At 42.5% G+C, this 27,885-nt stretch overlaps 1 long non-coding RNA gene across 4 annotated transcripts; it reads left to right on the forward strand.

Annotated features, from left to right (window-relative positions):
- The first annotated feature begins 12 nt into the window (after window positions 1-12).
- Window positions 13-27,352, forward strand: LOC118895687. 4 transcript variants are annotated; one of them, XR_005019997.1, is made up of 7 exons: window positions 13-87; window positions 731-790; window positions 8,352-8,486; window positions 8,920-9,004; window positions 20,232-20,625; window positions 23,375-23,538; window positions 25,508-25,672. It is a non-coding gene; the product is annotated as an uncharacterized LOC118895687 (long non-coding RNA). The 4 variants fall into 4 exon arrangements; XR_005019998.1 differs by lacking the exons at window positions 23,375-23,538; window positions 25,508-25,672 and adding an exon at window positions 27,234-27,352; XR_005019999.1 differs by lacking the exon at window positions 23,375-23,538.
- Window positions 27,353-27,885: the final 533 nt, after the last annotated feature.

Here is a 27,885-nt window from a genome sequence, read left to right on the forward strand (position 1 = left end):
ATTTGACCAAACGGTTGAGGTCAGAAACACTTCAAACTCAAATGTTAACAGGTCAGCATGACCCTTGGAAAATCATCAGAAATGATGGTAAGTTATCGTTAAAATGATGATGTAATCGGTGAGAAAAAAAATGTATTTACTTTGTCCTCCCAAATTATCTTCAAATGGCACTTTGGAAAACACATCTTTGACGTGAAGCTAAGCATAGTCATACACGCGGTTGCTATGTGGAACTGTCTGCCATTGCAACTCACACAGAATTTAAAATTGGAAGACTGTGTAGCTGTCAGCATTTTTACAAGATCAGGAGATGAAAAGTAAGTCTGTTTACAGACAGGCAGCCAGACCCCTAACTTCTCGTTTACAAACAGCACACAGGCATCTTTTTATGTATGTGGTCTGTAAAAAAAATAGCAACTTGATTTTCAATCTCAGTAAAGGTTTAAGGGCTGTGGAAAGCACTTAAGTCTTAGTTATCATAACAGCCACTTACAATACGGTGTCAGTTTTCCAAATAACATTAAAGTCGACCATAAACAACATGGCTATTTGAGGAGAAAATGTAAACGCAATCTGAAATTTTGTATTTCACAGGGAAATCTTAATATTCAAAACAAAACTCAAGGTGACACCTGCAAAGGCTTTGGAGGTTATGTGGTTTATGTAACTTTTATCGACTTCATGGTTAAATACATCATTCCAGTTGATTTCTTTTTTTTTTTTTTTCCAGTTGATTTAACGGTAAGGAGAAAATTCAATTTCTTCATGAGAAAATCGCATACAGCAGCAGGTAACTAGATTTGTGTCAATCTTGACAGACTTACAATGAGACAATTCACTTCTGTCACCAGAGGGCACCAAAGCTCAAGTTGCTAAGAAAATTGCAAACCACTGGGTCACAGCTGTCGAGGGGCTAGAAACTCCTGAAAGGTCATTCTGGGGTCTCTAGACAAGACGTTACCTAATTATTTCAGAGGACTGAGAATACCTCCTATAAGGAACCACTTCCCTAGCTTGTTTTCATAGCTCAGTCTATTACTTATCAACTCTCCCAGCCAAGAAATTCTCAATACCAGCTCATTGACTTATCCATCTCATAGATATTTATTGAGCATGTACTATGTACTATGCCCTGGGGAGCAGTGGTGGACAAGAAAGGCCATCTCTGCCCTCTTGAACCTGTAGCCTAGAAGAGAAGACTGACTCTAAACAAACACTTACAATTCAGTGTGATGTGGGTGATGAAAAGGGCAGACAGGAGCTGAGGGAGCAGGGAGCAGGCAATCCCACCTTGTCTCTGAGGTCACCGAAGTGTACTCCTTTCCTGTTGCTTCTGTAACAAATTATCACAAACTGAGTGGCTTAAAACAACGAAAAGTCATTCTCTCGCAGTTCAGGAAGCCAGAAGCAGAAACTAGGTGCTGGTAGGGCCGCCCTCCTTCCCAAGGCTCTTGGGGAGAATCTGCTCCTGTCTGTACCTCTTCTTGGGGCTCCAGGCACCCCTTGGTTTGTGGCTGCATCACCCCAATCTCTGCCTCTTGGGGCACATTAGCGTCTCCTCTTCTCTGTGTATCTTCTCCTCTGTGTGTCTACATTATAAGGATCCATGTAGTTGCATTTAGGGCCTGTTGTGGACTGAATGGTGTGCCCCTCAAATCCACGTGTTGAAGCCCTAACCCCAATGTGACCATATTTCCATACATGGAGATACAGCCTTTAAGGGAACAAGGTTAAATGAGGTCATAATGGTGAGGCCAATTCAATAGGACTGGCAACCTTAAAAGAAGAGAAGGAGACATCAGATCTCCCTCTCTCTCCCCCCCGCCCCCCGAGGAAAGACCATGCGATGACAATGAGAATTCCGCCATCTGCAAGCCAGGTAGAGAGGTCTCACCGGAAACCAACCCTGCCAGAATCTTGATCTTGGACTTCTAGCCTCCAGGACCATGAGAAAATAAATTTCGGTTGTTTAAGCCCCCCAGTCTGTGGACTCTTGTTATGATGCCCCGCCCCATCCCGAATGATCTAGGAAAATCCTGAGATCCTTAGCTTAACCACATCTTTTGCCATATAGGGTAAGAGTTACAGGTTCCAGGAATTAGGATGGGGAATAGCTTTTTGTATGTTTGGAGGGGGGAGGGAAGGCACTATTCAACCCATCACTGAAGGCCTCATCACCTCCTGAGAAAGTGACGTTTAAGCTGAGACTCGAGGCTCAGTAAGAGCTAGACTCGTTGGGGGAAGGAGAGGAGTATTGGAGGGCTGTCTCTGGGGTGAGCTGTGGGGAGCAAGGGAACAGGCAGAGACGTGAGGGCCCTGGGAGCCATGTCTGAGGGTCTGCTTTTTATCTCAGGGGCCGTGGGAAATCTTAGAGGAATTCAGAGGAAGGGGAGCAGGTGCGGGACACAATCTGATGAACATCTTAGGTCAGTCAAAGCTGTTTGCAAGAGTGAAGACAGGAACCTGGGGGACCAGTCAGGAGGGTTTTGCTATACCACCCTAAGTAAGGGCTGGTGCCTGGGCCAGAAATGGCAGTGAGGAAGGAGAGACGGAGCTAGATGGACAGCTTTTTGGAATGGACAACTGGAAGACTTGACTACTGATTGGATGTGAGGAGTCAAGAGAGGGAGACTTCAAGAATAACACCTGAGTTCCTGGCAGGGGAGCAACCTGCCAGAGCCGTGAGTTGGGAGGAAGGAAGGATAATAATGAGTCCAGCTTGGGACATGATGAGCTTGAGGGATTTGTAAGAGATAGATCTGAGGGGAGGTGTCCACTGGTCAGTCGGCTACCCGGAGCTCAGAAGAAAGATCTAGACTAGATGAAAAATCTTGAGCATCTTTAGACTTTAGATAGTAAATGATGTCTTGAGAGTAAACAAGTTCATCCAGGGAGAGCTTGAAGAGTGAAAAGAGCAGAGCGTCTCGGACAGAACGCTAGGAGTAAACACAAAACAAAACACATCATTTGTGGAGGGGTCTTGAAAGGAGACTGGAAAGGAGGGGAGAGAGAGAGGGAAGATAGGAGACCAAGAGAGCACAGGTGTCACAGGAAGTGAGAGAGCAGGGCGTCGTCTGCAGGGGCAGACGTTGCCTGGAGGTCAAGAAAGAACCAAAGTTTACTGCAAAAGAGTTTTATCTGGGTCAGTGGGGGTGAAAGCTGTTTTGGTGCCTTGGGAGCCTGAGGCCAGCTGGGGTGGGGTGAGCAAGGCGTGTGGATACAGAAAGCAGACAGGTCTTTCACGGAGACTAAGGAGACAGATTAGAAGTGCCGACTGAGGGAGAGTTTTGATTTTATTTTTTAAGATGAGAGAAAATGAGTATATTTAAATGCTGATGGGAAGAGTCTGTAGAAAAGGAGAGACTGAATATTGAAAGCGGAGTCAATCTGTTCTTGAGAAGGTGGTAGAGGAGGGATTCAGGGTCCAGGAGGATAGGATGGATGAGGGTAACCTGTCTGCTGTAACAAGAGGAAAGGCGGAAGGTGGAAGAAGGCGGGTGTGACGATTTGGTGGCACACGTTATAGATGCTCTTTTCTGGCGGCATCTACTTTTTTTCTGGAGGAAGCAATGTGTGGTGATCTGCTGAGGGTGCAGTGCAAGAGACAGGATTGCAGGTGGAGGTATGCAGCAGTCACCCTGGAGATCAGGAGAGTTGAGTCAAGAAGGGTGGGGAAAAAAAAAAGAAGATAAACAAGGCGGGGCTGCAGAGGTCAAATAGATGTTACCTGGGCAGTAATTAAGGAAGTTAGTTAGAAGAGTAAGAAATTACTGTTTTAGGTATGATTTCCGAGGAGGCGTGGATCTGATGTTACAAGGTCGAGGGTATAACCATGAAGTGAAGAGTGCTGGTTATCATGGTAGATCTTGAGGTCACCCAAGATGCTGACAGGTTTCAGAGTGGAGAGAGGAGCTTAGATCAAGAGCCAAAATCTTCACTGGAAGACAGGAGCCTGCGTGGAGTAGGGTTTTGAAGGTGAGAAATCCTGGAGCCAGGACTTTAGAAACGGTGCTGCTCTGACTGACAAAGGTCTATGGACCAGTCCAAGGATGGCCTGGGTTTTTTTTTTTGAACTGTGATAAAAGCTAATTAAGATGTCTTAGTGAAAAAAATTGCCAAAAATAATCTGTCAAATGGTCCAGTCAATTGTGCAATAAATGAATGCAGCAGGGGGAAAAGAAATCCGCAAAACAGTCAATGGTTGTCTTCATAAAGACATTCCCTTAATACGTGTCAATGACTTCACTTCATAGACATTTTTTTTCCAGTATAAACTGGTTTGCAGTATCCATTCCTTGATTCCTTTTTCTAAGTAATCCAGAGTTGGGTAAATCTCTACTTTAAATGCCACAGTTAAGCCTCATAATTCATTTCTGTCTTAGTGGCAATGGGACAGAACTGACCACTATACTCATCCTAATAGCTTTTAATATCCTTATTGAAGACAGCTATTAATTTCACACACTCTGCCTTCCTTTTTTCCAAGTTAAATCCTGCCTCTATTATCTCTTTCACAGTGTACATTTCTCTACCTCTTAATAATTTTATATGTAAGCCTGAAAATCCCCCTTTTAAAAAGCAACAGATTTGATAGAACCATGTATTTTTATTAAGAGCATCCGAAGACAGGTTGGTACATGGACATTGGAGAGATTATGTCTAGGAAAATTTCTACCATAACAAGGGATTATTTTTTTGCAGATATAATTTTTGCCATCATGTGGGTAAGCCAGGGTCTCTGTCTGATCTTCAGCAGAATGAAACCAGCCCCAGAGGAGTCTCTTTTTACAAACATCTCTACTGGTTAGGAAGCTGCCATAGGTACAGCTATTGTATGCCATTAAGTGAGAATTTACAGTGTGCCAGGTTCTGGGCTAAATATCTTATATGCACCCCAATTTTTTTTTTGGCCGCCCCATGGGGCTTGTGGGATTTAAGTTCCCTGACCAGGGACTGAACCTGGGCCATGGCAGTGAAAGCCTGGAATCCTAACCACTGGGAACTCCCAGTACACTACATTTTAACGTCACAAAGCCCCTATGAGCCCCTTGTATTATCTCTATTTTATGGACAAGGAAATGGGCTTAGAGTTTAGGTATATGCCTGATGGGCACAAGTCAATAAAAAGCATAACTTGAATTCAAAACAGATCAGTCTAAATCTAAAATCCATGCAGTTAATGTACTGTTTGCTGCTGTGATAAGAATGCAGGATGAATGTGCATGCGTGTGTGTGTGTGCGTGTGTGTGTGTGTGAGAGTTTGGCGTGTGTGTGTGTATGTGTGTGAGAAAGAGAGAGAGAGAGTTTGGCGTGTGTGTGTGGGTGTGTATGTGTGTGAGAAAGAGAGAGAGAGTTTGGCAGTAGTAAAGATGTTGGGGGAGGGACAGGGCATACAGAATAAAGAGTGTGGCAAAAGGTTTGGGAACAAGTGAAGCAGAGAAGCGCCAGAACTGAGAAAAAAATGTAAAGAAGCCCAGATATATATTTAATGGTGAAACTCCAAAATGAGGTGCCTGGGAAACCCTCACCCCTTCAAGAATATCCTTTTTCACTCTTTTACTCCGTGGAAATCAATAGGAACAGCCTAGAATCTAGGGGCAGCCTAGAATAAATTTTCTTAACAGTATTCTGGTCTTCTTATCTGTAATCATCTTTTCTTCTTGGGTGGGAGGATTATAATTGGAAGCCCAGCCTTCCCTTAGCCTGGGAGCAGACAGGTGACTCCAGTTACGAGAGTCACATGTTCGTCTCACTTTGGAACTTGACTCTTAGTTGCACCATCTCATCCCAGTGGTTGGTCCTCATCAGAATTTTCCAACCCTGTGGTTGCTATTTAGACTTTGATTTTAAATCTGAACTCTCAATTCCATTTCCTTGATCTATATGTCTTTCCTTATGCCAGTACCACAGTCTTGATGATTGTTTCTTTGTAATAAGTTTTAAAATTGAGAACTCTGACTCATCCAACTTTGTTCTTATTTTTCAGGATTGCTTTGGTTATTCTGGGTCCCTTGCATTTCCATATGAATTTTAGGACCAGCTTGTCCATTCATTTCTGTACAAGAAGGCAGCTGAGATTTTGATAAAAATTGTATTGAGTCCATAGATCAATTTGGGGAGTGTTTTCATCTTAACGACGTTATCTTCCAATCCATGAACTCAGGAAGTTTTTCCATTTATTTAGGTCTTTTAAAATGTCCTTCAGTGCTGCTTTGTAGCTTGCAGTGCTTACGTTTCTTTTATTAAATTTATTCCTCAATATTGTCTTCTTTTTAAAGCTATTGTAAATGGAATTGTTTTCTTAATTTCACTTTTGGATTGTTCATTGTTAGTATATAGAAATACAATTGATTTTTGTATATTGATATTGTATCCTGACATTTTACTGAATTTGTTTATTAACTCTAATAGCTTTTTTTTTTTTTAAGTTTGTGGTTTTGGTTTTTTTAAAAAATTTATTTATTTTATTTACCTTTGGCTGTGTTGGGTCTTCGTTTCTGTGCGAGGGCTTTCTCTAGTTGCGGCAAGCGGGGGCCACTCTTCATTGCGATGTGTGGGCTTCTCACTATCGCGGCCTCTCTTGTTGCGGAGCACAGGCTCCAGACGCGCAGGCTCAGTAGTTGTGGCTCATGGGCCCAGTTGCTCCGCGGCATGTGGGATCTTCCCGGACCAGGGCTCGAACCCGTGTTCCCTGCATTGGCAGGCAGACTCTCAACCACTGAGCCACCAGGGAAGCCCTCTAATAGTTTTTTTGATGGATTATTTAGGATTTACTACATAAAAGATTATGTCATCTGCAAAGAGGGATAGTTTTACTTCTTTTCCAACTTTTATCTCATTTTCTTGCCTAATTGCCCTGGCTAGAACCTACAGTACAATGTTGAATAGAAGTGGCAAGAACAAACATCCTTGCCTTGTTCCTGATCTTAGAGGGAAAGCATTTAGCTTTTCACCACTAAGTATAATGTTAGCTGTGGGTTTTCCATAGATTCCTTTTATTAGATTGAGGAAGTTCCCTTCTATTTCTAGTTTGAGGTTTTGTGTGTGTGTGTGTGTGTTTTTTTTTTACCATGAAGGGTTGTTAGAATTAACCACATGAAAAAGACCTGTGTTCTATCCATCCTTTTCCCACCCCATATATGGAGTAGATCCACTCTCGTTAGAGCAGAGTGACGGAATAGCACACAGATAGACATCATGTTGCTGGAGCTTTGATATACATCATATCATGTTGTAATTGCTAGGATCATCTTTGCATGTAAAAAAGAATACTGACCACAGTGGCTAAGCCAAAGAGTGGCTCATTTTTCTGATGTAACCATCTGGAGGTGGTCAGTCCGGGGCTTGTGTAGCTGCTCATGGATGTTGCCAAGGACCCAGGACCCTTCCAGCTTCCTATTCTACCATCATCAGACCTGGTGCTCGTCTTCTTCATTGAATGGCTGTTCCACCTCCATGACCACATCTGTGTTCTATGCTGGACATAGAAGAAAACAGTGAAGGGCTATAAGGATGAACTAGGTGAGTCTGTGCTATTTCCTCTTTTCTTTTTTTTTTTTTTTAGTTGTGAAAACAGTAGTATTCCCAAGAAGCTCCATTCAGCAGATTTCTGCTTTTATCTCATTGATCAAAATGAGTCACAGGGTAATCTCTAGTTGCAAGGGAGGCTGGAGCGATGGATATTTTTAACTGGGTACATTGCTGCCTGGTTAAAAATTGAGGTTCCATTGGTAAGAAAGAATGGGAGTCAGGGAGAAAAAATAGGTGTCAAAGTCAAAAAAAGAAAGTACCATATAGCCAGGAAAAGATCCTTCTTTCTTGGAATTTTGGAAAAATAGATTTGGAAATTTAGATTTTCTTCTAATGCTCTGTGTATTTTTCAGGTTTTTCATGGATAATTGCAGTTGTGTTTCTAAAGAGGACTGAATCTGTAGGTCCCTCATCATAGAGCTGGCTTAGAGGGCAGCCCTCTTGCGGTCACGTGGCAGAGAAGTTGCTCCCTCAGGCCACAAGCTGCTGTTCTCATCCTCCAGTCCAATGGTCTAAAGCAGGGGTCAGCAAACTTTTTCCTAAAGGACCAGAGAGTAAATATTGAAGGCTTTGTGGGTTACATGGTGTGGTAGACTGAACACTGAGAGGTCCACATCCTAGTCACCAGAATCTGTGACTATGTTACTTTCTATGGCAAAAGAGATTTAGCAGTTGTGATTAAATTAAGGATCTTGAGATGGTAGATTATCCTGGATTATCTGGGTGGACTCAATGAAGGGCCCTTATAAGAGGGATACAGAAGGGTCAGAGTCAGAGAGAGAGATGATAAAATGCTACCCTGCTTGCTTTGAATATGGCAGAGGGAACCATGAACCAGGGAATACAGATGACCTCTAGAAGCTGGAAAAGTCAAGGAAACAGATTCTCCTCTGAGGCCTCCAGAAGGAACGCTGTCCTGCGACACCTTGATTTTAGGACTTCTGACTTTCAGAACTGTAAGAAAATAAATTTGTATGGTTTAAGCCACTCATTTGTGGTCATTTGTTACAGAAGCAACAGGAAATGAATGCATAACAGTTTCTACCACAACCACTCGACGCTGCTTTTGTAGTAAAAGCAGTCATAGATAATATATAAATGAGTGGGCGTGTCTGTGCTCCAGTAAAACCTTATTTACAAAAACAGGCAGGCTGGATTTGGTCCATGGGCAACAGTTTTCTGACCTCTGGAATAGCCTCAGATATATACCACTATTCTATGTAATCTCTAATTTTGAGACATAGTCTGTCTCCATTTTCAAATTACAATACGTAACGTTCCAGTGAACATTCTTGTGGGCAGTTCATTGCGCCTATCTCAGATTACATGTCTAGAATAAATTCTAGAAATGTGATTCCTGGGTCAAAGTGTGTGTATCCTTTTCCCTAGGCTGACCTTTTGCAAAGCCACAATAATCCACACTCCCGGGGGAACACAGGACGGTCTACCACACGCTCAGAGGAGCCAATTCTTGGTAAGTAGATGTAGGGACTGGAGTAAAACACCAGGATAATGGCTCATGTTCATATTTTATACACAAATTTTAAAGCACTGGGGCAGGTTATTTATCTGGTAACCCTGAATTTAGACTGTTTAATGTGCAATTTTAAATATGGGCAACAGAAAATAAAATATAAATTCTTACTTCTGACACTTAAGCATGCTAATAAATGATTATAATCTTTACATTTTATTTGCCCCTGGAACTCAGTATGTTCTTAGTTGGCAACACTACTTGGATTTGGTACTCTACGTGTTGGCCCATTGGGAATGAAAATAGCTGGGTGCATGTGACTTTCTCATCAATTGTTTAAATAGAGACGTTCAAGGACAGTACTTCTGGAATGTGCTCTTTTTTTTAAAAATATTTATTTATTTATTTATTTATTTATTTATTTATTTATCTGGCTGCGTTGGGTCTTTGTTGCTGCACGTGGGCTTTCTCTATTTGTGGCGACTGGGGGCTACTTTTCCTTACCATGCGTGGGCTTCTCATTGCGGTGGCTTCTCTTGTTGCAGAGCATGGGCTCTAGGCACACGAGCTTCAGTAGTTGTGGCATGCGGGCTCAGTAGTTTTGGCTCGCAGGCTCTGGAGTGCAGGCTCAGTTGTTGTGGCACATGGGCTTAGTTGCTCCACGACATGTGGGATCTTCCTGGACCAGGACTTCAACCCGTGTCCCCTGAATTGGCAGGCAGATTCTTAACTACTGCGCCCCCAGGGAAGTCCTGGAATGTGCTCTTGATCAACTTTTTTTTGTTTTGTTTTAAAGGTGGGTGGTTTTTTGTTTTGTTTTTTTTTAATTAATTAATTTATTTATTTTTGGCTGTGTTGGGTCTTCGTTTCTGTGCGAGGGCTTTCTCCAGTTGCGGCAAGCGGGGGTCACTCTTCATCGCGGTGTGTGGGCCTCTCACTATCACGGCCTCTCTTGTTGCGGAGCACAGGCTCCAGACGCGCAGGCTCAGTAGTTGTGGCTCACAGGCCTAGTTGCTCCGTGGCATGTGGGATCTTCCCAGACCAGGGCTCGAACCCGTGTCCCCTGCATTGGCAGGCAGATTCTCAACCACTGCGCCACCAGGGAAGCCCCAACTTATTTTTATTTTAAGAAAATTTATCCTTGTATTCACAATCTTATTTCTGTCAGTCTCTACAGGAATTTGGAACTCCTGATTTGGGGTGGTAGCATACAGGGAAAATGATTAGTCGATTCATTCATTGCTATTTGGAGGGAAGAAAAATCAATACCTCCTATTTTCCAGCAAAATTCATTGTTTTTTTAAGACTGTTCTTTGTTTGACTCTTTGGGTTTTAGCAAGGATCCTCCAATTGGGGGTTATATTCAGATTGGCCAAGAGTTTTTGTATGATTCTTGGGGGAACTCCACAGGTACAGTGTCAGGATCCTGTATTAGAATGAGATACAGTGTGTGTAGATGCCAGGTGCACACTAATAATAACTAACATTTGTTGAGGATTTAGCACATTCTGGATAGGGAAAATTATCCTGATTAACTCCGACACCATCTTTGGGATCTAGGCATTACTATTATCTTACCAATATTATTGTTGAGGAAACCGGGAGTAATAAGTAACTTGCCCTAGGCTAACAGTTAATAAATAAAGTTGCTGGGAGCGAATTCCCTGGCAGTCCAGTGGTTAGGACTCAGGGCTCTTACTGCCAGGTGCCCAGGTTCGATCCCTGGTAGGGGAACTAAGATCCTGCAAGCTGCACGGTACACCCTAAAAAAAAATAGAGTTGCTGGGGGTTGAACACAGGCAATTTGATTCCAAAGCCCACACTTTGCATTATGGATTATAATAAATAATCAATAGGTGCATTCTTCCTTTAATTTATCCAATCAGTCGATCAGTAGGTGTTTGTTCATTTATTGGGCTTAGTGTATATCAATAAGCAAAACAGATAAACTTTCTGTCTTATTAGAGATTACCTTCCAGTGGGGGCCAAGACATAAAAAATCAACAATTAACATACTAAACATATTAAATAAGTCAATCAATCATAAAGTACGTTGGAAGGTATTAAGTACAATGAAAAAAAAGGAAATAGAGCAAAGGTAATGGGGGCCAGGAGTGGGTGTATGGGCTTCACTGAGAGGGTGGCGTTGAGCACAGATTCAGGGAAATGAGGGATTTCTTTGGATTCCTATCCAACCCTTTTTTCTATACTTGTGAACATTTCTCAGTGAAATTTAAACCAGAATAATATCTGCCACCGCTTATCTAGAGGGTGATATTGTATTTACTATACCATCTATAGGCTCCTTGGAATTTTCATCCAGCAGAGGACTCATACTTAGATTATCAAGTTACTGGAAAGTGTAACTAATAACGTATAGCTCAGCCTCAATTATTTGGACATTAGATGAAAACAGAATCCCCCCCCCAATACCAGTATATCTGATTTATGTATGTATGTTGACTCAATCGCAAGGACATCTATAAAACTCAGGGGCAAGATACACATCACAGGCAACTGACATAGAGAACCAGGAGAGAAGCTACTGAAAAATAAAACCAAACACCTGTTTCCTCTCTGGCTTTGGTTGTCAGGCAAACATTTTCCAGTGAAAACAGCACAATACATGAGAAGTACTGAGGGTTGTTTGTTTTCGTTTTCACTTTAGGTGCCTGGTGTCTTAACATAAAATATTTATTGAACTGCATTTGAGAAATATTTCGGTAGGTCACTTATCACAAAAGAAGAAGGAATTAAACTGCATCCACACACACACGTCTGGGCTGAGTATCCGGTTTGTTTCAATCCTTCATGGGATTGTAAATTCCACGAGGCCGGCGTGTGTGCCTTGTCTTGGTGATGCTCGATACTTGTGTGTTGAATTAAAGGATGAGAAAAGGAAAGAGGAAGGCAAGAAAGGAAAAAGGGAAGGGAGGGAGGGAGGGAGGGAGGAAGGAAGGAAGGGAGGGAGGGAGGGAGGGAGGAAGGGAGGGAGGGAGGGAGGAAGGAAGGAAAGAAACCAAGGGAAGAAAAGAAAGGGTGGATTCTCTTTATTCAGGAGCCTTAGATATATACTGGGCAGTATTCGAATAGAGGATAGTAATGTAAGATTAGGCTGCAGAGACAAATCGTTTAACTTTTGTGCTGTATGTGTGTGCACTAATTGTTTTTTGACTGTAACAATTGTGAAAGAGGCGTTTGTGCTTGCAAAGAGTGACACTAATTCACTCTTTGGCTGCTACGCTGATGCCTGTCTTTGGGAGGTGAAAATCAAGGCAGTGGCAAGAATTTTCATAAAGATTTTTTTTTTTTCTGTACATCCATGTCAATCAATATTTGACCATATATGGATTTGGGCTGAGAAAAGATCCTTTTATTAGTAATTTCCAAATTGCAGAAATCAATCTAATTGTTTGTGTTGAGCACTTTTCAAAAATGGTACAGAACAGAAAAGAATCGAACAGACCAGAGTGCATTGTGTGCTGTGAGGGTGAGTGTTGCATCACATATGTGTGTACTGGATGAAGAGGTAAAATGCATTTCTTGCTCTGAAAAGTGTTTATTTTTTATTTTTTTAATTTTTTACTTTTTGGCCACGCTGTGTAGCATGCAGGATCTTAGTTCCTCCACCAGGGATTGAACCCGTGCCCCCTGCATTGGGAGCATGGAGTCTTAACCACTGGATCTCCAGGGAAGTCCCTGAAAAGTGTTTTAAAGAAAAGTCTGAAGTTCAAACTTTGAATCAATGAAGTGATTGGATTGGTATAACTACAATCTCCAGGTCAGGAGTAAGCCACTGAAATCCTTCTGAAGCTCAAATCATATTGAGTTTAGTAGAGAAGTATTGAGTGAACTTCTATCCTGGTTCAAATCCAACTTCTACCACTTCCTAACAGCCTGACTCTGGGCCTTTGTTTCCTTATGTGTCAGATGGAATAATAGTAGTATCTACTTTAGAAAGTTGTTTTGTGTATTAAAAATGAATTAATATATGTAAAGTGCTTAGAAAAGTGCCTGGCACATGGTAAGGACTATTTGAGTATCAGTGATTGTTATTGTTATTTTCGTTGCTGTTGTTGCTATGTGATGAGCCCTGTGGGAGAAAATACCCAGACAATGTGTTATTTAACCCAAGACCAAGTATTAGTTTCAGCACATGCAATACTTTGTACCTATTTGAAGTCGAGTCTGGCTATCTGGCTTTTAAGCAGAAACATCCGACACCTTAGAAACCAATCATCTCCCTGGATGTTCTTCTACTGATACATAAGATCATATGTAGTAACTAGGGGGCATGTTTTATTTGGATACGCAGTGTTTTTTGTGTGTTTCTCTTTAAAAAAAATTTTTTTTTAATTTTTAAAATTTGAATGCCCTAAATTCTTGTGGTAGAAACCAAATTTCTTTTAATATATTACATACATATGTATACACTCATGTGAAATATATGTACTTTGAGGGGATCTATTTATGTTCCATCGGGAGTCATTCCTTCCTATCAGGAATCTCACCTGCTGTTTTGTGCATTTGGTCAGATTCCTGACATGTTTTGTTTCCTGTTGTTTAGTAAAGGTGCTCTTGCTGGGATGTACTAAACCTGGTGACATTTCTGGAAGATTTTTTTTCCTTTTGATTTAATATACTGAGAAAGAAATGGGAAGGTTAAGATCAATTTTAGGAGTGCTTTGGGTTGTGTATTAAATAGCCCTTCATTCTGGAACACAAGGGTAGGATTGTAATAAAAGGTGATGGAACAGTAAAAAAAAAAAAAAATTTACCCCAGTTCTTATCACTTCCTATTGGCTAGAGCCACTTGACAATTTACGTTATCCGTCTGATCCCTCGATGCATTTGACTTTTAAATCCCTGCTAAAGATTGAAGTGCCTAAAGCTTCCTCACTCTGTACCCAGTTGCTCGTAGCTTCACATCTTTAAACTGAATTAACACATTATTACTTAACTGGGCTGCCCGCTTTCCTCCACGTCTCCTGGCATTTTATCTGGATGCAGAGGACAGCAGTTGCTCTGCTGTAAGCATCTTATCCAGCTATCTTATGGATGTCACTCTAAAATGGAGAGAAAGGCTTCTATGAAGCACATATTTTTCCAGGCACAAAGACACACACATCCATCTAGGGGCCACACCAGACTCCTGGACTGAATTCCAGAACTCTTACGATGGCAGGTAGAGGAGGTGTGGGAATGTTCTGTGTCTATATTGCAGCCTAGAGTACAATAAAATATATGTAAGTTGGTATATTATGGGCTTTAGCTCATTTTTAACAAGGTCTTGAATTTATATGGCACCATTCTCTAAAAAGCTAGCAATGTGCACAAACTGGATCTAATTCATCACCACACCGATTCCTTTAGAGTAGATAGGTGGGAGTAGATAGGTGGGTGGCATAGAGTTGGGAAAGATGTAACCATCAAATGGCTACTCACATTAAAAATATCTAAGGTTAAATAGCTGAAAAAGCCATAGGTTTCAACTATTCCACAAAAAGAGTACAGAGGTCTGACTTTTCTGGTTAATCTGATGGATGTAGGTGGCTCAGAGCTATATCATCTGGCCATCCCTATTGATAACATTTGCCATTTCACATAGGGCTGCATAAAGACTCCCGAGGTCTACAGTTCCCTCAACGGCCACTAGAGTCACTGAGAAGAAAAAAAAATAATTCAGAAAACACAGCATGAATAATGGCAGCAAGAGAAGTTCCTGGTTATAGCCCACTCATATATTTTTGAAATGTAGGTCAGATTTAGAGGAAGTGAAAGAAACTTCCTGTTGAATTTTCGTTTATAGCATGTGTCTGGAAATCTCTAAATGTAATTTCTTGGTGTAAAGTAAACTGCAGAAATCTGGAATGTGTCAGTCTGCTTTATGTTTATTGAAGCCATTCTATTTGAAGCTGAAATGTAAAATTATATAGTGGAGTGAAGAGCTACAATTAGTTTAACAGACATGACCGTATTCCTCAATTGAAAAGCTGTCAAGACCTCAACAATCAGATACAAAAAAGATCCAGGAATGCTATAAATTCTTGTCTCCTAGGAAAGATTACATTTCCCTTTGGCTGCTACACATCGCTTTGAATATTGTACTATCTTCTACCCTCTTTTTTAAATTTTAAATTTTTAAAAAATTGAAATATGGTTGATTTACAATGGCATGTTAGTTTCAAGTGAACAGCAAAGTGATTCAGTTATACATATATATATATCTATTCTTTTTCAGATTCTTTTCCATTATAGGTTATTACGAGATATTGAATATAGTTCCCTGTGCTATACAGTAGGTCCTTGCTGTTCTACCCTCTTTTTTGTGGTTTAAAAAAAAAAAAGCACTTCCCTAAAAGTCACAAATAATGGGTTTCTTTTATTTATTTATTTTTTTTAATTTTTGGCTAGGTCTTTGTTGCTGTGCGCCGGCTTTCTCTAGTTGCGGTGAGCAGGGGCTACTCTTCCTTGTGGTGTGCGGGCTTCTCATTGCCGGGGCTTCTCATTGCGGTGTCTTCTCTTGTTGCAGAGCACGGGCTCGAGGCGTGTGGGCTTCAGTAGTTGCAGCACATGGACTCAGTAGGTGTGGCGCACAGGCTTAGTTGCTCCGTGGCATGTGGGATCTTCCCAGACCAGGGCTCGAAGCCATGTCCCCTGTATTGGCAGGCAGATTCCTAACCACTGCACCACCAGGGAAGTCCACAAATAATGTTTTTATAAATTTGAACTGGTTAGAACAACTTAGATGTTCTCATGACCACAACCAAGCTCTCAAAATATAAAGGGTTTTGGCAAAACTAAAATTCTCATCACTATGGCAGACACCCCCATTTAACTTATCTATAGTCTACAGTGATTTTGGATTTTCCTTCTAAATTGAGATGAGGACTCTATTAGTTGTAAAAGGAATGCTACTTGATGACACTTGGTGTCACTTGTAGCAGACACTGTTGACGGCCTAGGCAAGCAACGGCAGAAGCTGATTCTGTGGCTGTGTTCACCCTAATATGCTCTGTGAAGGTCACCCTATTTCCTATATGGGGGGATAGATCATCATTTTGCTGAGCCAGCCATGGTCATCCTATTCTCCTTGACAGTGAGAGCAGAGAGATGGAGTGAACCTGGGTCCTTCATGATATCACGAAACCATCAAAGCCTGAAGCAACCTACATTGAGGCTTTTAAAAATGTGAGATAATTAATTTTTTTTAATGTGTAAGCCAAATTCAGTCAGGACTTTCTGTTACTTGGTTCCCCAGACACCCTAATATTGCTGCAAAGAAAGTATCTCTGTAATGCTATTGGGGGTAGAGCCTCTGCTTCATGGGCTGAGCTAAGACTTTGCCTCTGAAAGACTAGAAAGACAGCATACTATTGAGCAAAGAGCCCTGGATTTAGGGTCAGAATAACCAGTTCTAAATCACACCTGTCATTTATTATTTGTGTGCACTCAGGCAGGTAATTTAGTCTGCCTGAGTCTCAGATTAACAATACCTACTCATGGGCTGATTATGAAGGTTAAATGAAACAATGTGTTTCACAGGCCATCAGATGGAATACCCTTGAGGGCCAATATTGTGTTGTGTTTATCTTTGTTATTCCTATCGCACACTGGCCAGCATAGAGCAGCAAATACTTATACATCATCCACTCTGTGCCTGTGTTTTTCATGTATTAAGTATTTTTCATGTATTTTAAAGCTCATTTAATTGTATTAACTCATGTAATTGTCACAACAACACTATTCTTTTATTCCACTTTACAGATGAAGAAAGAGGCTCAGAGAGATTAAATAATTTGCCCAGGGTCATCCCGATAGGAAGTAGTAGAGACAGGATTCGAATCCAGGCAGTCTTTAAAGTCTAGGATCTCAACTACACAATATTCTACATAGTGAGGGCTTAGTATTTATTTAATGGCTGAATGGTACCTATGAAGTTCAGTGAATATTTATTGAACAGGTGGGATGTAGCAGTTGAATAACAATTTCTTTTTCTTAAGAAGAAATGTTATACTTCGATTTTTTTTCTCTTGGAGAAAAAAGTAGTTCTTCCAAGTTTAATGAGATTCTGTGATCATGGATTACTTTGGGGGGCATTTTTCCATCCATGTTAATGAATGTGGCCCCCAAGGCAGCCACCAGTAGGATCAGGCCTGAATATAAGGATTATTCAGCACCCTTTTATCACGTGACTCCCATGTATTAAACAACCCCCAAATCACATGACTCCAACTGATTAAATCAGGCCCGTTAAACATCCCAACCCCCATTAAATCAACCATCCTCCTTAAATCTCCTGACACCCATTATTCCAATCAAACTCCTTAGGTTTCCTGACCCCCCAAATCAATCTGCCTTCTTAACTCTCTAGACACTCATTAAGTCATTCTGCCTTCTTAATTCTCCTGAACCCCATTAAATCAATCGCCCTTCTTAATCCCCCAACAGCCCTTAAAACAATAAGCCCCCTTAAATCACGTGATTGCTTTGATTCAATCAGTGCCCTTAAATGGTGGAGCTACCAATGATTCAATCAGGCCCATTGTATCGCGTGACTCCCATTGATTAAATCAGCTCACTTAAATATTGTTAACCCCTTTAAATCAATTGTTCTTCTTAAATCTCCTGACTTTCATTAAACCAACCAAACACCTTAGGTTTCCTGAGTCCCATTAAATCAATCTGCCTTAATAAGTCTCCTGACACCCATTAAAGAGGATGATTACTTTAATTAGGGTCACCATATTTAAGAAGGCAGATTGAATCAATGGGGGCCCAGCCCAGGAGAGGTGCTGTTCCCCGTGGGGGGTGGGGGCAGGGTATCCCCGAGGGGTGGCCCTGGCATCCCCCTGGGGTACTCAGTTGTGTATATGCATTGTGTACACAAAGTTCTTTTGGGGAAACATAGTATGTCCACCGTTGTGTATATGTATTGTGTACCCAAAGTTCCTCTGTGGAAATAGTATGTACACTGTTGTGTATAATCATTGTGTACTCAAATTTTTTGTGGACACATAGTATGTATACAGTTGTGTATATGCATTGTGTACACAAATTCCTTTGCGAACACACATTATATACACAGTTGTGTATATATATTGTGTACACAAAGTTGCTTTGTGTACCCATATTCCATACACAGTTGCATACATAGGTGCTGTCCCCCCTGGGGAGGTGGTGTTTGGGCTGATTCAATCAGCCCCTTGGATAATGTTACTCCTATTGTTAAATCAGTCCCCATAAATCAGGGAGGGGTGCTGTCCCCTCTGGGACAGTCTCTGAAATGCAGAATACACTTAGTTTTGTCTATCATCTCCTCTCCCAAATGGTTAGTTAGAGCACATGCTCGGAAAATTCTGGCCACTAGAACATCCTGGTCACACACCCATGAGTTGCTGTAGCTAAAGTTTGGTTAGGTAGGTAAGTGTCTCATTTCTCTGCTGTGTCCCCATTCCCTGGGGCACTCCCATGCCTCGGTCACATCTTCAGCACCAGTGGTGCTCTGCTCACCACCCCCAAAGCCCCCTTCCCCCATTAAAATCTGTGGTCAACAAACCGTCCAGAAGTAAAGAATTCTAACAATGAAATCAAACACATAAATGACAAAAATCATGAATTGCACACCAAGTTATGTAGTTGACTCGTAGCTTAATGAATATGTTCTTCCTCTGAGGACAGTGGATAGAAAGACATTTCTCAACTCCAAGAGGTCAAGCTGACAGGCCCGCAGGAAAGAGCTGGTTTGGGAAGGAAGCCTTCTCCAAAATGACAAGTGACATCTTAGAAGGAGACCACCTACTTGTATTTCCAACATTTAGTTGTCTCAATGACCCTATCACCTCTGAAGTAGGTGGCCTTCCTCCTTTCCTCTCCAGGCCTCCTTCTATCCTCCCAGGGAAGTCACAATTTCCATTATCTGCCTAAAGTCTAGTATAGAATGTAGAAAGCCAGCTGTAGAACTGGTCTTTGTGGAAATATTGCTTTCAAATTCCTTCTATCCAGACTTCATACACCTTATAAATATAAACAGAACAAGAAATTTAGCAATTTTATAGAAAGAGGACCTAATAAACATTAAACTCTAAACTTAACACTGTCCAGTAGAAATATAATGCAAGCCACAAATGTGAGCCACATACGTAATTTAAAATTTTCTGGTAACCACATTAAGTAGAAAGAAACAAGTGGAATTCATTTTATTTTTTTAATTAATATTATTATTTTAATTTATTTATTTAAATTACTTTTGGCTGTGTTGGGTCTTTGTTGTTGCGCGCGGGCTTTCTCTAGTTGCGGCGAGCGGGGGCTACTCTTCGTTGCGGTGTGCGGGCTTTTCATTGCGGTGGCTTCTCTTGTTGCGGAGCACGGGCTCTAGGTGCGTGGGCTTCAGTAGTTGTGGCTCACGGGCTCTAGAGTGCAGGCTCAGTAGTTGTGGTGCACGGGCTTAGCTGCTCCACGGCATGTGGGATTTTCCCCGACCAGGGCTCGAACCGGTGTCCCCTGCATTAGCAGGCGGATTCTGAAGCGCTGCGCCACCAGGGAAGCCCGGAATTCATTTTAATAATATGTTATTTAACCCAGTGTTTTAAAAATACAACCATTTCAACAGGTAATCAACATAAAATTTTTGATGAGCTATTTTATATATTTTTTCATATTAAGTCTTTGAATCCAGTTCTACACTTATGACACATGTCAGCTCACACTAGCCACTTGTACTACACTAGCCACTAGTACTACATTTCCAGTACTCCACCCCACTAGCTACATGTGGCTATTGGCTACGGAATTGGACTGTGCCTTCATATCTTTTCACATATTCTTCTAATTTTTCTGAAAAGTTACATGTGTTTTTGCATGTATCTAACCAGTTGTTCAAACTCTCTTGGATTCTTTTCCCCTGAATTACTGTGTATATGAACACATCACATATATTTATATGTGGCATGCATTATGCATATTTAAATATGTAATATATATTTATCTCTAAGACTCGTATGACCCATATAAATAGCCTACCATTCATAAAATCAATCTAATAATCTTCTGTTGTGTTACTATACTGACTGTATGGGCATTCATCTATTGGACATCTGGGTAATTTACCACTTTTCTCTGTTACAAGTATTACTGCTATGCATGTCTCTTTTTTTTTTTAGAGTGGAATTTGTTTTTTCTCTTTCTATCTTTGTCCTTTTTTTCCCTATTCTACTGTCTTTTTCAGGATTACAGAAAGTGAGATTGAGAAACCCTCTTTCCTCAGTTGGTCCAGGATCAACCAACTTTCCACTCTACGAGCGCTACCTGGGGGCATCTCTGTCTTCTGTGATAAATTAAAATCAGTTACCAACCCTGGGCCCAAAGCGGTTAATTCATCAATGTGTAAAGAAGAAACAAAGATGATGGGGGCGGGGGCTTGAAGGGTATGGAACAAACAGCTTCTTTCATAAAGGCTTTTGCAGGAGAAAAGCAAAGCCCCTTTCATTCTGAAGTGTAAGGAGAGAGGATGTAGTAGCAATAGATAGGAAACACAGGCATGAACATGGATATAGTTTTCCACACGGCCCCACTGACTTGAAGACAACAATGAAAAGGCTATTATGGCTCCTATTACAAAGGTGATGGGCTGGATATAATTAGGGATTAAATCTGAAATTCCCAGTACCTACTCAGCATCTCGGGAACTTGACAAGCTGCCATCACTCCAAGATCCCTGGGAGGGGCAGTGCGGCTGGCTTAATCAAAGAGGGCATCAGTGGGGCCTGCCCATAGCAAGTCACTTATCACAGCGCTAATGAACAGGGAGGCCTTCGAAGAGGGGAAGCGGAGCAGTGGTGTCACCTTCCCTTTGTTGTGTGCACATCAGCTGGCTTCTCCGCAGGGGCGGTGACTTGTCAGAAAGGAGACAAGTTGCTAGGTAACCAGGGAGTATGAGGGAAGCCCCCTCCCCCATCCCCAGGGAAGCAAAGTGCCAAGGGGGCTCCAAGAAGGATTTGTTGGTTAAAAAACAACCAAAAACAAGTATAGCCTCAAACGTGGAAAGATTAACGGCTATCCTAAGTAGCAGCAGGCTACTTCTTTTTTTTTTTTTCCAGAAGGGGAAGGCTAATTGGAAGAGAATTACTGTGACCTGCGAGTCAAAGGAGAGGGAAGGAAAGGGAGGAGAAAAAGCCAGAGAGCACAGGGGGAACAAGTATTAAAAAGAGAGAGAGGGAGAAGATTGTGGGAAAGAAAGCATCTCCATCAACTCTGGAAATGACCTTATTACAGGACAGTATACTGGGGCCACCATGAACTCCAGGGCCCTTAGAGGGTTAAGATAGTCTGTGCAAAAAACAAGCTAAAAAGTATGGTCTCTGTACCAGCCATGTCTTATCTGGAAACTTGTTGGAACATGTCAAGCCCCGACCCAGGCCTACTGCTTTAGCAACTGTGTCCTTTTTTTAAAAATATTATTTATTTATTTATTTATTTATGGCTGCATTGGGTCTTAGTTGCGGCGGCACTAGGGATCTTTCGTTGTGGTGCACGGGCTCTCTGTTGCAGTGCGTGGGCTTCTCTCTCTAGTTGTGGTGTGTGGGCTCAGTAGTTGCAGTGCACAGGCTCTCTAGTCGTGGCACACAGGCTCCAGAGTGCATGGGCTCTGTAGTTGCAGCGTGCAGGCTCTCTAGTTGTGGTGCGTGGGCTCAGTAGTTGTGGCTCACGTGGCTTAGTTGCCCTGTGGCATGTGGGATGTTAGTTCCCCTACCAGAGATTGAATCTGCATCCCCTGCATTGGAAGGCGGATTCTTAACCACTGGACCACCAGGGAAGTCCCAGCAACTGTACTTCTAACAAGCCCTCCAGGTGATTCAGAAACATACTAGTTTGAGAGCCACTGCTGCAATGGAATGAGAAGCTTTTGGAGGCGTGAGCAGCGGCATGTCAAAGCAAAGATTGCACCCTGCAAAGTTAAACAGGCAAGGAAAACTTCATTCAAGGCTATTGCCATAAGAGAGAGAGGCCAGAACTCAGTCTAAACTTAACTCCCCTGGATCAGAGGGTGGAAGGGTTTTTAAATGCTGGGGTGAGCTAGTGGAAAACTACTGGGCGGTGTTAGGGCGCTGTCAAAGGCCATCTGTGTTTGCTCATAAACCTCTCCTGTCTTTTTTTTTTATATATATAAATTTATTTATTTAATTTATTTATTATTTCTGGCTGCATTGGGTCTTCGTTACTGCACACGGGCTTTCTCTAGTTGCAGCGAGCAGGGGCTACTCTTCATTGTGGTGCGCGGGCTTCTCATTGCGGTGGTTTCTCTTGTTGCAGAGCACAGGCTCTAGGCACGTGGGCTTCAGTAGTTGCAGCACGCAGGCTCAGTAGTTGTGGCTTGTGGGCTCTAGAGCGCAGGCTCAGTAGTTGTGGCACACGGGCTTAGTTGCTCCACGGCATGTGGGATCTTCCCAGACCAGGGCTCGAACCCGTGTCCCCTGCATTGGCAGGCGGATTCTTAACCACTGCACCACCAGGGAAGTCCCTCTCCTGTCTTTATGGCAGAAGTTAGCTTTACAACTGGGAGCAAGGTGTTCTCTAATGTTAGGCTTCTACCCTCCCTCAGAGGCTGAGAGATAGAGAAGTTGTCTCCTCTGATGATTACCTTTCAAAGAGATGGTCCACAGGTCCTAGAGAAGGACATTCCTAGAGCCATATTGAAGGTGACAGGGATGAAAGGCAGTTTATTCCAGAAGGAGACTTCTTCAGGGTGATGCAGCGGGGAGAAGGATGGAGTGGCATGGGATGGAGAAAAGCAGCTCGTGCGGAGTCTTTTCTCTCGATGCTGCTGCTGGTTTCATTTCTTTCACGGGAAACCAGACAAGGGCACACAGAGAGGGAGGGCACACAGAGAGGGAGGGCGGCTTGGGCTTGATTCGCCTGATTCTCTCAAAAGGTTTTCTGAAGAGCTGATAACATTCGCTTGGAACAAAATGTCTGTGGTTAAGATAACAAGCCCACGGCTGTCCTAGTCAGCTTAAGCCAGGTCTTTACTGCTGCACCAACAATTGTAACTTCCCATAGGCCTACCTTTCAGGGACTTGGCCAAGATGAATTGCCTTCCAAGATGGATTTACTGGAAGGCTTCAATGCCTCTAACTGTGGGTTTCCTGCAGGGGGGTATGGCCACTCTTGTCTTTGAGCATTAGAAGTCCTGCCAGAAGGGCTGGCTTTCTTCCCACCTCCATTGTCTGCCATGGCTGTGCTTCTTCCACATAACTGGTGACCGAGCACGCAGCACTGATCAAGGCTGAACTGTTCCAAAGGACGAAGAGGCTTTTGCTAGTGACCTTTTAGATAATCTGCCTCACTCTTCCCTTTTTTTCTTTTTCTCAGAATGGTAAGGAGACAGCTGTTCCTGGAAGCCTAGCCAAGGGCAGGCATGAGAGTGTGGCTAAGGCACCGTGGGAGGCTGTGTAGCTCCTGTATACCCAGTCCTGGTCACCACACATCCTACAGCACCATGGCTCAGCTGACCTGCCTCCTGCTCTGAACAAGGGGTGAGGCCACCAGGACCAAGGGCTCTGGTGCTTAAGGTTGGCTCAGCTGAAAGACACGTGCACCCCAATGTTCACAGCAGCACTATTCACAGTAGCCAAGACATGGAAGCAACCTAAGTGTCCATCAACAGATGACTGGATAAAGAAGATGTGGTACCTATATACAATGCAGTAATTACTCAGCCTCAAAAAAGAATGAAATAATGCCATTTGCAGCAACATGGATACAACTAGAGATTATCATACTAAGTGAAGTAGGTCAGAAAGAGAAAGACAAATACCATATGATCTCACTTATATGTGGAATCTAAAATATGACACAAATGAACTTATTTACAAAACAGAAACAGACTCACAGACATAGAGAACAGACTTGTGGTTGCCAAGGGAGAGGGGTGTGGGAGAAGGATGGAGTGGGAGTTTGGGATTAGCAGATGCAAACTATTATATATAGAATGGATAAACAATAAGGTCCTACTGTACAGCACAAGAAACTATATTCAATATCCTGTAAAAAACCATAATGGAAAAGGGAAAAAAATTGGCTCAGTTGAGTACCAACCAATGTCTGCCACAGCCCATCTCATTTGTAAGATGCTCCTGGGCCAACCAGATGGTGACATTTAATAAATTAAAAAGGTGAGAATTCCCTGGCAGTCCAGTGGTTAGGACTCTGGGTTTTCACTGCCAAGGGCCTGGGTTCAATCCCTGGTTGGGGAACTAAGATCCTATAAGCCTCACAGCATGGCCAAAATAAATAAATAAGCTATGAAAACATCCATCATTATCACTTTACCCTGTAATCACTAGCTCATTTGTATCCCTAGACTGTGGGCTTCTTAAGGCAGGGCTGAATCCCAATAAATGCCTGTGTCGATGTATGAGTAAAAGAACGAAGGGGAGTCCCCAGGACTCCTTTTGTCCACTCTGTGGTTGCCTCTTACCATTCCTTTATTTTTCTGGGGTTTTTTTTAAGAATTATTTTTTACTGAGGTAGAGTTGATTACAACATTATGTAAGTTTTAGGCGTAAAACACAGTGATTCACAATTTTAAAGGTTATGTTCTATTTATAGTTATAAAATATTGGCTATTTCCCCTGTGCTGTACAAAGTATCCTTGTAGCTTGTTTATTTTATACATAGTAGTTTGTGCCTCTTAATCCCTTATCCCTATGTTGCCTCTCCCCTCTCTCTCCCCAGTGGTAACCATTAGTTTGGTCTCTATATCTGTGAGTCTGTTTCTTGTTTGTTATATTCACTAGTTTGTTTTATTTTTTAGATTCCACATAAAAGTGATATATGATATTTGTTTTTCTCTTTCTGACTTACTTCACTTAGTATGATAATCTCTGGGTCCATCCATGTTGTTGCAAATGGCATTATTTCATCCTTTTTTATGGCTGAGTAGTATTCCAATGTGTATATGTACAACATTTTCTTTATCCATTCATCTGTTGATGGACAATTAGGTTCCTTCCATATCTTGGCTACTGTAAATAGGGCTGCTTACCATCTTCCATTTCAACCATAAAAATCTTTTTGAGCTCCAGAGACCAAAAAAAAAAAAACCCAACAACAACAAAGCTGTGCTTTTTTCACCATTCTTTAGAGTTTGAGAATTGTTACCAGAAGAACTATATGTAGACTGGCAATCTTGGTAACATTCATGGATATTAAATTAATAAAAAAACTAAGTTAACCAGAGAAGAACGTCATCTAGCACGTGGTAACACTTTTTGGTTGAACTGCTAATAACCCAATGAATCCAGAGGAAACACCTATTTGTGAAAATGATTTACAAAAATGGCCAAACCAACATTTTAGAGTGTGAATTAGTCTAAGATAAAAGATTAATGCGACCACACCATAAATAATTCACCAAGGAAATTATTTAGTGAGTGCTTACCGTGTGCATGGCAGGCACCTGACCAGACACAGAAATGCTAAGACCACATTTACCTCCTGCAGGTCTCTGCAAGCAAGATACCCTGATGATGAAGAAAGAAGCCCAGGGAGCCTGGAATTGTGCACATAAACATAACATTTCCAAGGCAAATGGTTTTAAGAGACCCATTTAAAAGACACTATTCTAAATAAATTTAAAACAAGAACAACAACATTAAATGGTTCCCGGGAATACCCTGGCAGTCCAGTTAAGACTCCAGGCCCAGAAGCCTCCTCGAGGCCAAAAAAACCCCACCCAACCAACCAAACAAACAAACCGCCCCTCGCCCCAAAATAAATTAAATGGTTCCCATTTTAAACTGTTGGTCCTGAAGAACAAAGTTATTTTCCTTGTGATATAAACTCTCAACACAGCAAAACCAAAGCATGATCTGGAGAAACTAGTTTTAGCCATAAGAGGAAAAGATTGGAAACAAACCAAGCCATATCCCTCCAAAGTGTCTTTATTCCATCTAATTTTAAGGAACGAGCCGGGATGCTCTTGTAAGTATTTGCATGCAAAGTAGGCTTGAAATTGGCCTTGTTTAAACAAGTGCTCCTAGCAAGGCCTCCCTCCGTCGCCCACCCTTGGCATCAGGGACCTGCCGGCCATAAAAGAGGCAGCCACGTGAGCGTTGCAGCTGAAAAGAAGCCTCTGAGTCGCTCAACTGTTTAAGTAATTAATGCAGTTCTCCCACTAAGGTTAGAAATGAAAGGAGGGGGGAACGAATTTGTGAGCGATCCACCACTTTGGGGCCATTATGTGCTTGCAAAGAGAGATGCAACGTCCCCACGCCCGCGTGCGGCTCTTCAAGCCTCTTGCGGAATCCTCCCTAATCCCAGGCATTCCCTGGAGCACAGCGAGGCCTTTGGCTGCAGAGCGGCTCTCAATGGGTCGATAACCACAGGAAAGACTCTATACATTTATTTATTTATTTTTATTTTTGGCTGCGTTGGGTCTTCGTTGCTGCGCGCAGGCTTTCTCTAGTTGCGGCGAGCGGGGGCTGCTCTTTGTTGCAGTGCGCGGGCTTCTCATTGCTGTGGCTTCTCTTGTTGCGGAGCACAGGCTCTAGGTGTGTGGGCTTCATTAGCTGTGGCTCGCGGGCTCAGCAGTTGTGGCTCGTGGGCTCTAGAGCGCAGGCTCAGTAGTTGTGGCGCACGGGCTTAGTTACTCCGCAGCATGTGGGATCTTCCCGGACCAGGGCTCGAACCCGTGTCCCCTGCATTGGCAGGCGGATTCTAAACCACTGCGCCACCAGGGAAGTCCCAGGGAAGCTGCTTTTGATCCTGGCATAAATCAGAAGGAAAAAAACAAAAGAACAAAACCCACACCTCCCACCACGGAACTTTAGTTATCTAAACTGGGATGTTTAGAAATTAAGCAAACCTTTGAGAGGTCTATAAAGTGACCCAAGGTGAAGGCAGAGGGCTCCCAGTTCAAACAATTGCTTTTGCTGGAGGCAGAGTATTTGCCGTAGTCTGACAGCCAGCCCCAGAGATCCAGGGAATGGGGAACAGCAAACGGGGGCTGGGGAGGTGCATGAGCTGGCCAGGTGAGAGCCAGTGTCTTGTTGTGTGACAAATCCGCCACTGTCACGTTCCTCCCCTCTCCCTTTCCCTCTCCCTTTACAACACTAGAGCCAGACCTTTGCAAAATTATGAAGAGAAATCTAGGTTCAGCATCCTAGACAAACCTCCCCCCTTATTATTATTTATATTTATTATTATTAATTTTTTTTCCCTGTGTTAGTCTGCTTGGGCTGCCATAACAACCGTACCACAGGCTGGGTGACTTAAACAACTGAGATGAATTTTCTCATGAACCTGGAGGCCTGAAGTTCAAGATCAAGATGCTGGCAGGGTTGGTTTCTGGTGAGGCCTTTCTTCCTGGCTTGCAGACAGCCACCTGCTCTTGTGTCCTCACATGGCCTCACCTCTGTGCCTGTCAACTCCTCCTGCCTCTTCCTTTTCTTATGAGGACACAAGTCCTATTGGATTAGGGCCCCACCCTTATGACCTCACTTAACCTAGTTGCCTACTTAGAGGGCCTATCTCCAAATTTAGTCACACTGCGTGGTTAGTGCTTCCACATATGGATTTGGGGGACGTACAATTCAGTCCATAGCACATCTCTTTCCTCTTCTTTTCACTTTAGCAGGCCTGTCCTTTTTACTTCTCTCCCCAAGACTCTTATCAAAATATTCACTCAGGAAAGGGCATAGTTGGCACTGCCCTAGGCATACTGGGGGGAGGGGATGTAAAGAACTGGATGCTTGGGAGGTGCCCTTTGTTAGAGTCTCCTCAAGATACCATGAGTGTAAAATAACTAGACTGCAGAGCAGAGTATGGATCCTGAGGAGTGCTGGAACTAAGTGGCTGCTACACTGTCGTTCTCCTTTTCA

This window comes from Balaenoptera musculus, chromosome 5 (genome assembly GCF_009873245.2).
Source record: "Balaenoptera musculus isolate JJ_BM4_2016_0621 chromosome 5, mBalMus1.pri.v3, whole genome shotgun sequence".
NCBI lineage: Eukaryota > Metazoa > Chordata > Mammalia > Artiodactyla > Balaenopteridae > Balaenoptera > Balaenoptera musculus.